Source organism: Epinephelus lanceolatus, chromosome 18 (genome assembly GCF_041903045.1).
Source record: "Epinephelus lanceolatus isolate andai-2023 chromosome 18, ASM4190304v1, whole genome shotgun sequence".
NCBI lineage: Eukaryota > Metazoa > Chordata > Actinopteri > Perciformes > Serranidae > Epinephelus > Epinephelus lanceolatus.
In genome coordinates, this window is record NC_135751.1 from 5,578,489 (window position 1) to 5,590,694 (window position 12,206).

General features: G+C 40.5%; 1 protein-coding gene across 3 annotated transcripts in view; it reads left to right on the forward strand.

The window, feature by feature from the left end:
* Positions 1-321: 321 nt before the first annotated feature.
* rbfox1 (RNA binding fox-1 homolog 1) overlaps positions 322-12,206 on the forward strand; it is a 554,543-nt gene continuing 542,658 nt past the window's right edge. The window contains exon 1 of one of the 3 annotated variants that reach the window (XM_033644552.2): positions 322-456. The gene's annotated coding sequence lies outside the window, so the exon portion shown is untranslated. The remainder of the gene's footprint in view (positions 457-12,206) is intronic. The other 2 variants (XM_078161770.1, XM_078161769.1) reach the window with 2 other exon arrangements.

A 12,206-nucleotide genomic window follows, 5' to 3' on the forward strand; every position in this document is an offset into this window, starting at 1 on the left:
ACTTTGGTGACATTTTATGACATGTTTTTTTCATTCTCCTTGTGTTTTAGATGTGTTTAGTTTTATTGTACAGCACTTTGTAACTGTGTTTTCAAAGGTGCTATATAAATAAGGTTTATTATTATAATAGCCTACCAAATTAGTCCTTTCCAGAGGAAAATGGCATACATAAGAAATTATTAGGAAACTATAAAATAAAAAGTATTGACCTCAAAATGAGAGGAAAAAAAAGTAACTCTAAAATCCTCGAGATTAGCCTGCAGCCATACTTTTCAAAAACACGCCTTTATTTTGAAGAGTGCATCTTTCCGTTTCCGGTCTGTGGGAGTCAGTGTGAGGAGCTTTTCGCTGGTCGCTGGTGCTGGAGCAGCAGAGGAGAGCAGAGGGAGAGAGAGAGCGGGTCTCAGCAGCTGTCAGTGTCTCTTTACCGCCAAGTGTCCAGCGGCACTCAGGCAGGTAAGTGAAGCGGCGACCGCGGTTTGAAAGCCGGGGAGAGAACCTGCGGCGTCCCCCTGGTTCTGGTTCTCTCGAATTCAACCAGTGCTTTGCGAGCCTGAAGCTTCTCACTGAGATGAAGTAGGAAGGTGAGGTGTTGGTAGGCGCAGGTTGCCTTCTCCTGTCTAACTGTCTGCTCACCGACACTTGGATACAAATGTGTTACTTTGTTAACTCGTGGCCGTTGGCTGAGGCGACTGGCTGCCGGGGTGTCTCCACCAATATTCATGGTGTTTCAGCCGAAGTTGACGAGCTGCTGAGGTGATGATGATGATGATGATGATGATGGAGGGCTTCACGTGTAATTTAGGCTTTATGGTGAAGTTGTTTTTTTGCGTCACGTTAAGTTGAAGCCCGTGCTATAGCCTGCCATGAGGGGAACTGACTTTAACTCACGAGTGTTTGCCCCATTTCTCTGGCTGGATAAATTTCAAAACCTGTATTGTCCGTCTCTCTTGGGTACACTTGAGATAAATGTCCCTCTGTGGAAGATGTGACTGGATGTGTACCTGCTGATCATTGAGTGTACTGGAGTAGATTTTTTTTTAGTGATTGACATCAGGTGACTCCTAATTTAGCCCAATCTCCACATTTCGTCATTTCTTCCTGTACAGTTATGTGTATTCTGATGGACTTCTGATGTGTCACATTATGATAGCTGAAAACACTTATCACAAGCTCATGAAAATGATATTACGGGGAGCGATTGTGTTTGGATTCCTTAACTTGGTACTGCAATGCATAATATTGATAATACTGAATGCTTCTCTTATTGTAAACATATTTAAAAGACCAAGCCTACAATGAGTTGGTGCTACGAACAAATATTGTGTATCAAAGCCTGATATATTGTAGGGATACAAGATAATATCGGCGCATCATCATTATCGACTGATATTGGCTTTAAAATGAAATGTCAGAATTGGCCAACATGCTGGTAATATCAGGATGTGATTGATATCAACTTAGATAGATAGATAGATAGATAGATAGATAGATAGATCACTTTATTGTCCACCTCAGTGGAAATTTGTCTTTAGCTTCTCTGAGAACATAAAAGGTACATGCAGACACTGAACACAATACACCATAAAAAACTTAGAATTTAAAAATATATATGATACAATAGTGCAAATAGGCAGGTAGGAGTAATAAGTTACATAAATAATAATAGAGCATCTTATAAAATAGTAGTGTTCCCTGATACACTCATTCTGTGTTCATTGGCTGCGTGGCATAGGGAATAAAGGACTTTGTATATAATGTTGCAATTGGTTCTTGGGACCCTAAAGCAATGCCGAGATGGGAGCAGCTCAAACTGTGGGAGTAATGGATGTGAGGCTTCGGCAATTATATGTTTGGCCTTCCTGTGTACAGTATTGTCAAATGTATTGCTGAGTTGTGTCTGTGACTTGCCAATCACCTTCCCTTTAATACTGACAATCCTAGAAAGCTTGTTTTTTTTCTCTTTGCACTCACGTTGCCATACCATGCTGTAATGTGAAATGATAAAATGCTTTTAACCAGGCCTCTGTATGCTATTTCAGGTATGTGTTGGTGATCACCTAAGCTTTTCAGCTTCCTGATTTAAAAACAGGTGCTGATTGGCTCTCTTAAAAATGCTGTCTGAATTTTCATTAAAAGTTAGGGTTTGATCAATATGTGTGCCCAAGTACTTAAATTGTTCTACTTTTTCTACAGGCTGGTTATTGAGTATGACAGGGAGGATATGAATGGTTCCATTTGGTTTTGTTTGTATGATGAGTTCTCTTGTTTTGGCCACATTCAGTTCCAGTTTACTTGCCTGACACCAGTTCTGAAGAATGGTGACCTGGCTGAAGTAAACCTCTTCATACATGGCATTATCTTTCAGAAGAAGACCAACCAGAGCCACATCCACATATTTAAACAGCCTGACATTATTGCTGTGGGCAGTCATTGAATTTGCAGGTTTGGAAAACATCAGTGGTGACAGCACACAGCCCTGAGGTGCTCTAGTATTTAAAGCAAGCTTGTCTGAGTAGACCCCATTCATTAAAACTCTCCGAGGGCAGTCAGTTAAAAAGCTTCTAATCCAATGAGACAAAGATTCACAATCACCTTTAAAAGTTGTTCTAAAAGAGTGCCAATTTGCTTAGTGTTAAAAGCAGAGCTAAAATCAATAAGAAAAACATGAGCAAATTATTTTGGTTGTTGTAGGTGTCTTGCCATTTTGCTCCACTAAACCTAGTCTATATATCAGCTCTAAAATGAACTCAACCCTTCTAGTTTGATTGAGGATTGATTGAGGATGTGTTTTTGTTAGTAACATTAACAGTTGTAGAATGGATGATGTGGTTTCATGTTGTGAACTCCAATGATAGTCTTCGTGCTGGTCAGTGATTTTTGTCATAAATGATATTATCTTCATCATCATCATGACATCTCTGTGGTTATCAGCCGCGTTGGTCACAGTTTAGTTCTATAGACCTAGCCACCAATGATGTCACGCAAACATTTTAAGGTGGCAGTTGATTTGAATTGTGGAGATATGTCAAATCGGCAAACTTGTTCTTTCTGTTCTAAAATGTGTGAATATATATATATATATATAGATAAACATGGTGGTCAGACCTACATGATGGTTCTGCTGTGCTTATTTTAGATATTGTGTTGCTTTATAAACCAGATCTACTGGCACAGAATTTAAGCAATGTACTGCTGTGGATAGGGTCGCAGCAATGTATTAAAGCTACCTAAAAAAGTCATTATCATTTTAAGTGTACGCTATTGTTTTCACTGATTTATCTTACACACTAATTGATTGAGGCAGCGGGGCGGCGGTAGCTCAGTCCATAGGGACTTGGGTTGGGAACCGGAGGGTCGCCTGTTCGAGTCCCCATCCGGACCAAAATATGGAGCGTGGACTGGTGGCTGGAGAGGTGCCAGTTCACCTCCTGGGCACTGCCGAGATGCCCTTGAGCAAGGTACCGAACCCCCCAATGGCTCGGGGCGCCTGACCAAAGGGCAGCCCCCTCACTCTGACATCTCTCTACTTTGTGCATGTGTAGGTCCTGTTTGTGCATGTGTGTATCTTTCGGACCTGTGTGTAATTGACAAGCAAGAGTGAAAACATTGAATTTCCCCTCAGGGGGATTAATAAAGTAAATAAACTTAAACTTAAACTTAAAACAGCATTGTCTATGTTCTTAAATAACTGTTTTTGTCAATGGAATCTGGTTGCTTTGAGATGATGCGTCAGTTGCCTGTCAGAAAGGGCTGTCAGTTGGTGTAGCATACATGTAAACTGATACATCAAACAGGGATTTTCCCTCAGGAAATTACCATAAACAACCACTGTGATTTGGTCTATGTGTTGGATAAACAGATTGACAAATCTGTGCTTGGAAGTTTACATTTTAGTATTCCACCTGCGCATAATTATTCAGGGGTTTGGACGAGGGTTCATTTTTGTTTTTTACTGCTTTTATATGAAATACTTGTAATACCACACCAAGTCCAAAGTTAGTAGTTCTTGTTGCTTGTTTCACAACAAAGAAGTAACTGTGCAATAGAAAAATCTTTCCGTTGTGTTTGCTCTAGAATGTATGTTATAGGGACCCATCCCCACCCATGGGCCTATGTTCCCAGATTGTGCGAAGCTTGTGGGAAAGTGCTGTAGTACATGGGCTTATACAGACTTGTTAAGATATTAACACTTTGGTGCTGTGGAAATGGTAGTATAATTTTGCAGGCATTGTGAAATATTAAAGAAATTAGGGATGCCCTGATTTTGAAATTTTGGGCTGATACTGATACAGATGTTTAAAATAACAATTTGGCTAATAGCCGATACTGACTCCAGTATTTTTATGTTGTTTATTTTGTTTTTGTTTTAATTTATTCCCCCTTTTGTGCCAGGGAAAGAAATAAATATTCACCACACAAAAATAACCAAACTGTTTTAAAGTAATTAAGACCTTCATTATAATATCTTTGAATGAGCACAAATTCAATCATACAAATTTAGGAAACAACCTCTAAACTTTTGCATGAAAAACATCTGTCATCCCAAAGGGGGAAGATCTCTGTTCGTCACAAACATGTTTCTATAGAGTGTGCCAGGGCTGACGTCAAAACCTGGAAGTTTAGCATCGCGCTGGTTCCTGGAAGAGAAAGTGAATGTGATTTTTGCATTGCGTTTTGGATTATGTCAGAAAATAAGCTCTGTGGCTAACACAAGTTTATGATACTTACAGGTTTTTATTCAGCGAGATAATCTTCACATATGAACACCTTTCATACCGCATTTGAAGCTTAAATGCGATCGCCAGAAGTAAAAAGCTAACGTTAGGCTTTAACGGACTACATGACTACTCCACAGTGGCATGACTCTAGACGTCACCGCCACTAAGCTTTCAACTGATTTCGGCCGCTTTATTTTAAAAACATTGTATAATGGGGAAATCGGACTGTTTAAGCTAAATAAGAAGCTGTAAGGGCGGACTGCCAGCACTCTCTCCTGTTCGGGGGAACATTTAATGTCCCCGACAGGGTTTGTAGTCGTACTGAGCAACTTGTTAGCAACCGCCTTTTTTACGACATGTAAAAGCTTCAAAATTCACAAGTAGGGTATTTACTGACGTGTTTTATGTCGTAGAACAAAACCTGAAACTCGCTTTTGTTAACCACAGACCTTATTTGAGGCATTTTACCAAAATCCCATTCAAAAAACGTATTGCCTTTTAAACGAGAGAACCGGAAGTGCTAAAAGCGCTAACAGAGTTCCGGGTTTACTGGCACACTCTATTGTCCAGGGACAACAGGACTGCAGCTACTACTAACCATCTCGTCAGACAGTGAGATCACCAAGCCCATTTGCCAAACAGTCATTTTATTCTTCTTGTACCTGCTCATTAATTTAAGTTTTTGGCAGTTTTTGTTGAGCCCTGCTTTTCATCCTGCACAAAAAAAGAGGAGGACTTGGGTGACATAAAGATGCTCCTATCTGCCAAACTGACAGCCAGGCTATACAGTGGAAAAAGCCTGTCCCCAGCCCTGCTTGGCGGTAAATGAGCTAGCCTACCAAGTTAGGGATTGATAAGACAAGATGTTTCTATAATTTGTAATGAAAGTCCTTACTGTGACATTGGCTGGCTGTACATGACTTACTGTAACTGTCTAAAGGTGTGTTTAGACCAAATGCAAAGTGAATTGGCAACATCCATAAGCACTTCCTATTTGGTCTAAACAAACGTTAAGGCATTTGCAGTGCCATTCTGGTGATGCTGTTTAGGACTGACGTTGCCTACAATACTTTATTGTATTATACACAAGTCTATTTTCTGACTTATTATAAAATAGAATTTGTTGAATGTGTGTGCACAGTCAATTCAGACTCAGTGTATCTGCTAGAAAGCATTTGCATGCAATAAACCCTTATTTTAAAAGGAATGGCCTATATTATGTGTTAACGCAACTGAGGGTTTGCCTCTTAAGAGTTGTACATTTAGATTATCTTTATACCATCCAATTATATGCAAGCTCCACACTAGGATTGGGTGACGGAATTATGGAATTAGCATATGATTTTTTTTTTTTTTTTTTTTTTTTGAGGAAAAAAAAAAAAAAAAGCCAGTAGTCAGCCCAGCAGATGTGAGTGGATGTTGATCAGTGACAACCATGGGCGTAGCGGACGCAGGGTACGTGTGGGACATGTCCCCCGCACTTCCCGTATCTGTGCTCTCTGTGCCCCGCACTTTTTACAGCTGTTACAACGGTTCAATTCGTTTTTAACATGTGGTAGAGTGTTTTTCCAAGCCATCTTTAAACGCACCATAAGTAGGCGGTGCCAGACAGCATACACACGCTGTCATGTTGTGATCTGAATCAATCGTACAGATGAGACGTGTGCTGCTGGGCAGTGCTGCTGTGTGTTAACCATGTTCAGCAAAGCAGCCAGCAAGAAGCAAAAAACCTTGCACAGTTTCTTCCAAACAAACCGTGTAAGTTGAGTAATGCTGTTGCATGTAGATAATGTTAGCTAAATGATGACTAATTAATAGATGCCAATATATCAAGTTCAGGTAGTTAACAAGAATACTAATGTTATTGTTACCTATGTTAAATCGCTTGCTAGCTAGTTTCATGCTAGGAATAAACCCACTCCTCAATTTCTGCGCAGAACTTGTGCTCACTATTGCTTTGCACATATTTTTTAAATCTTTATTGCCACAGTAGAAAGAGCAGTGTGCAGGGAGGAGACAGTGGACCAGGGGCCAGCAAGGATGATCATGCAGGGTCTTCACAGGTGAGGAGAGATTATAACTGGCTGAGAGAAAACATCTATAGCATAAATTTGATTTTGAGGTTAATTTCCACAGCTAGGTCACCACTACTATTCTTAATTCTGTTTCTAAATTTTGCTTTGCACATTTATCATCTATATTATTGCAATAGATAGAAGAGGGACAGGGAGAAACCAGGCAGGTATTGGTACTAATACTTAAGTAGCCTATTAATTATCTGGCTACTTACCCTGTAGATGCTCGAGGGTCATTCTGTGTCAACTCAACCAGAGTTTGGCAGCTAAAACTTTAGATTTTGATAGTATATAATTTTAAAGAACTAAAGTCGGTCCCCTGGTGCTGTGCTGTGGCTGTTTGTGGTTATGTCGTTCTTTAGCCGCTAAGGAGAGGTGCAGTTGAATGTGAGAGGATGATAAATCATGCAATAGACCTCTGAACAATTTGTCCCCCTCACTTTGGAAATGATGGCTACGCCCCTGGTGACAACTGTAAATCTTCATCACCACAAGGGTGAACTTATTCATCACTTCTAATGCTCTAAATGTTTGTACCCTCATATCAGCCATCAGCTGTACTCATAAAATCAGTCTGCACATTTCTGATGAATCAGAATTGTTACTAGGGATGCACAGTAATATTGGCACATCATTGGTATCGGCAGATATTGATTTTAAAATGAAATATCAGAATAGGCCAACATGCTGATAGTATTAGTACGCCATCGGTACAACATTGAGCTCAGTGATCAGTGATTGGCAGTGTAGGCCTAACCCTAGATGATACAAAACAATATTTCTGGCCAAACAATTTTCCTTGCATTTTTCCTGTTCTTGCATTGGAATGGGTTCCAATAGGGTTAATCTATCCAACCACATATAACTGGTTGCAAAATCTACATTTTGGCTCATTTTTTCTTGAGTGTATGTGGACATTTTGGCCTGACTGTGGTGCCATTTAAAAGTTCAGGTAATCACCTAAATCAGGAATCCTCCACTTAGGCCCGTATATGTGATATAGTCCAAAGAGGACTAAAGTGTTGGACATATTTTTTCATGCTGACAGTATTGCTGCATGGGCTTATTTTATGATTTTTGTGGAGGAAATATGAATGCCAGAATTTCATTGAGACAGAAATATGAGGAAAAATGAAATGTATTAAAAAATAATTGGAGTGTATTTGAACCTTGTTGAGAGAAAGCTCTTTTGCTTTGCAGCGATCTTTCATGTGGTGAATATGCAAAATGAGGGAGAGAAGCATCTGCTGTTTGGCTCGCAACAAGCTGACTGCCATGTATGCAGGGACCATGTATTGATTGCCTCATGAAACTGTATTGCTGTCGAAAGAACTATCACATGCTGACAGGCTGTGCAGGCTATAATTGAGCAGCACACGGTGAGTCCTGGGGAGAGGATTTACAAGCTACTGAAACTGTTTACAAGGTGTGAGTTAATGTTAGACGAGCTGAGGCAAAACATGTCCACCTGCTGACACTGAAACGCTTCATGCATTTCTACTAATCAGTGATGAGATCAGTTATTCTGTGCTCATCTATGGGTCAGCAGGAAGATACCCATTCAGGCTCATTTTAATTAAAAAGTCTGGATTATGTTAAAACATAGCCTTAATAGAATATAGTAGTGCTGCATGATTTGATAAAAATGTGCGATTGCGATTTTGGTGGACAATATCGCAATTGTGATTGAGATTACAATATAATAAATAATTACACGGCTTGGTTTTCTCTCGCATGCATCAGTCGTACTTTTCTCTGTGCTGTCTCAAGTGCTGATATAGATTGGTCATGTTGCTGCAGGACGTGGCGACTTTAACTTTGCAAGTTTTACACAGCATGTCTTTCTGTTCAACGTCGCTGTACCTATCCAAAGTATCGTCATGTAATAGACGTTGCGTTTTTTTTTGCCACCAACTCAGCCTGTTCTTGGTCGTGGTCATGCTCTTCTTCAGCGTCCATGTTGGTCACAGCTGCACGCCAGGTAGTAAGGTGACCATACTTGCTGCACACACCAGGATAGCTGGTGGGCGTAATGACAGCAAACTCCACACACTACAGCAGAGGTAGTCACGTTCACAGGCACACACGTTAACATTTATTTACATTAAATCGCAAATTGCAGCCTTTTATGAGGTTATGTAATCGCACAGCCTGACATTGCGATTGCAACTGCGATTAGATTAATCGTGCAGCACTAGAATATAGTACCAGTTTCTTGCAATTTTCTAAAAATCAGGTCTACTTTACATTTCACTGGACCATTATTTAAAGAATAAAATAGTGGTCCAGGCAGTAAGGGTGCTCTTATCAATCGGCTACTGATCTTTATCAGCTAATATTTGTTCTAAATAGTTTGATCTGTGATCTCTATAAAGGCTGATCAGAAGAGCTAATCGGATGACTCAAACCATGGGAGAGAATTTCTCTATGCACTGCTAACAGGTGTCTAAAAAACAATGCCTTTAAAGGTGTGCACACACCAACTGCAAATCAAAATTTTTGCCTTGCATTACTCATGCAAATACAGCCTCTGGAGTGCCAGTTCCAATGGTTCTGCTAACTAACTGGGGAAGGAAGCTAGCATAAATGTTAGTACTACCTTGGTTCGTAGGAGGGATGGGTCACGATTTTCGAATTTCGTTTTATTTTGAAAAATCGATTTTTTAATGCGACTATTACTATTCGGCGTCTTATTTCCCCCCTTTATTTGACATGCAATTCAGCTCCTAACCGCACGAGGGCAGTATAGGATTGCTACAGCGGTGTGAGATGGGCTACCAGCTAGTTTGATGCTCTTCTACAAACCGGAGAAACATGCAGAGACTACTACAGTCATCAAAAAGTTCCGTGTGGAACAACTTAGACAAAATAAACGAAAATGAGGTGCAGTGCAAACTCTGAGGCAAAGCTTGCGTATCACAAATCTACAACAAGTATGCACAGTCATTTGACAGCGAGGCATGCAGGAGGCGGCGAGGGACCATACGGTCGGGCTCAGCGGCGCGACACATCTGCAGCTCGAGTCCCGTAGCATCTTGCCCCCCTGTTAATCAATTACAGCGGCTCCACCGGCAACGGGAGCATCGCAACAACCCCCGTCTGTCACGCGACAACTCTCTATTTTACACGGCTCTTCTATTTTTGTCATGCTACGCTCCCCTACGCGACCCTCCAGCAGATAAAAACTACATGAAATAGTGTGCTAAACGAGCACAATGTGTTTTTAAATGAATAAACCATTATCAGAGGTGATATGTGATGACTTTTTTTTCTCATGCATTTACCCATGTTTATCCATGACATTGTGTAAATGTCCGTGGCGGACATTTGAAAGCGAGTAGATGACAAACAGTACAGTAAACTTGTAGATAACTCAAATATATGTAATAACTTAGGTGGAAAATGCTTTAACATTTCATGCAACCTACATGCAGCCTCTCGGCTCGGCAAACGGTAAACAACCCCGCTGGCTTCTCTACGTGTCGCTTCCGTACGCAGTCAGTGGAGCCCAAATGAATACGCTGTGACGCTACGCTGACGTGACGCTTTGCAGCCGGTGGAGTCCGGCCGTAATGATGAATGGATCTCTGTGTGTGTGGCTCTGGGAGGAGGGGGGCGATTATTCAAAAAATCGTTGAATAGTTGCCATGATTTTCGAGTAGTGTTTTTACCTGTGCTGCCCGTCCCTAGTTCGTAGTAAAGTAACAAATACATAGTTTTGGAACTGACCACATAGTCCAATGGCTTTGCTCACTTTTCTTTAAGTCCTCATCTTTTTTGTTCTGTCTCTGTTAGGGTTGCAGCAGCATACAGGTTTTAAGGAACATTTGTTTATCTATGATATTGGAAAAGAAAAAGCAACTGCACATAAACACTCAACTTCATTTTCAAAAAGGACACTTTTTACACATACTTCCAATAACAAAATGGTTTCAAGTGTCATATAGTAATAAAACTTTTGTTTTACTAAAAATAAGCCTTCTGTTTTAATTATTTTAAGGGTCATTCTGACAGGTTATAATAATGATAATTATTCTGTAATACCGTGGTACCATGAAACATCTTTTTGGAGATGGTCTTCACACCATTAAAATCTCATACCGTTGCAACCTCAGTCTCTGTACAGTACTGATGTTAAGTCTTAGAGCTCAGATAGATGACAATCTGATATTAATAGCATGTTGACCATTCCAGTATTTCATTTTAAGCCAATATTGGCTGATACCTATGACGTGCCAACAATGTGAATATTTTCTGGTTTCTTTACTCTCCTGTGACAGGAAATGAATGTTTTTGGGTTGTTGACAAACCAAGACATTTGAGGCAATCATCTTAGGCTTTTGGAAACACTGATAGACATTTACTATTTTCTTACATTTTATAGACTTAACAATAAATCAATTCTTCAAGAAAGTAATTGACAGATTAATTGACAGTGGAAGTAACAGTTAGTTGCAACCTCAGTTTGCACTGACTTTGCATATGGCTCTGTGCAAAGATTTTTTTTGTTACATATGCAGAAGTACTTTCCAAGACTTGTAAACACACTTTGGTGTAAAATCGATGCAGTACCCTTTAATACGTATTCTTGTAACATCCATTCTACCAATCCGCACTCTGTGCAGGACTTAAATTGGCCACCTAGCTCAGTTACCTCCAGGGATTCTTCGGGCTACTGTGTGTTAACTGGCTTGTGCTAATTAAATTCAAATCTGTTTGGGAATATACACTACTGTCGCACAGTACATACTGACATGATAAGCCTTATGATGGGTCCTGCCTTTTTTTCTCATCCTGAGGGTCCTGCTGTCATAATCTAATAGAAACACCTTCCATTGTTTTATAATCACAAGTTATATGCTTATTTGTTGCATATTCTTAAAATTATTCATGTTTAATCAAATTCCCACACAGGAAACACGGGAGCTCAGCAGCATATTGTACATTTGCCCTGACAGGGCTCGACAGTGCGAGTGTTTCACTTGCATTTGCGACTAAAAATAGGTGTGTGCGAACTGTAAAAAATATTTAGGAGCACATGTGCGCATAAAAATATCAGCCTATATTTTTGTCAATAAAAAAATATGATAATCTAACCGCAAATGTTGGAGGAACTCCAGCCGCCTTCCCCCTTCCCTCTTCCCCGTGTGACACGGTTTTGGGCGGTTTTCCAAGCCACTGTCGGCACAATGAATATAAGTCCCACTGTCGGCAGCGTGGAAATAAGTCAAAGTGTGTAGGAGACGGACCGGGAAAAGCAGCGGACCGCGGGGGAAGCCTGCTCCGTTCTCGCCGCAGTTAGGGACCGTTCACAGGGACGGTTTTTGCTATGGGCAATGTGGGCGACCGCCCAGGGCGCAATCTATGTGAAGGCGTCCTCCAAAAAATCCCCCCAAAAAAACCCCAAAAC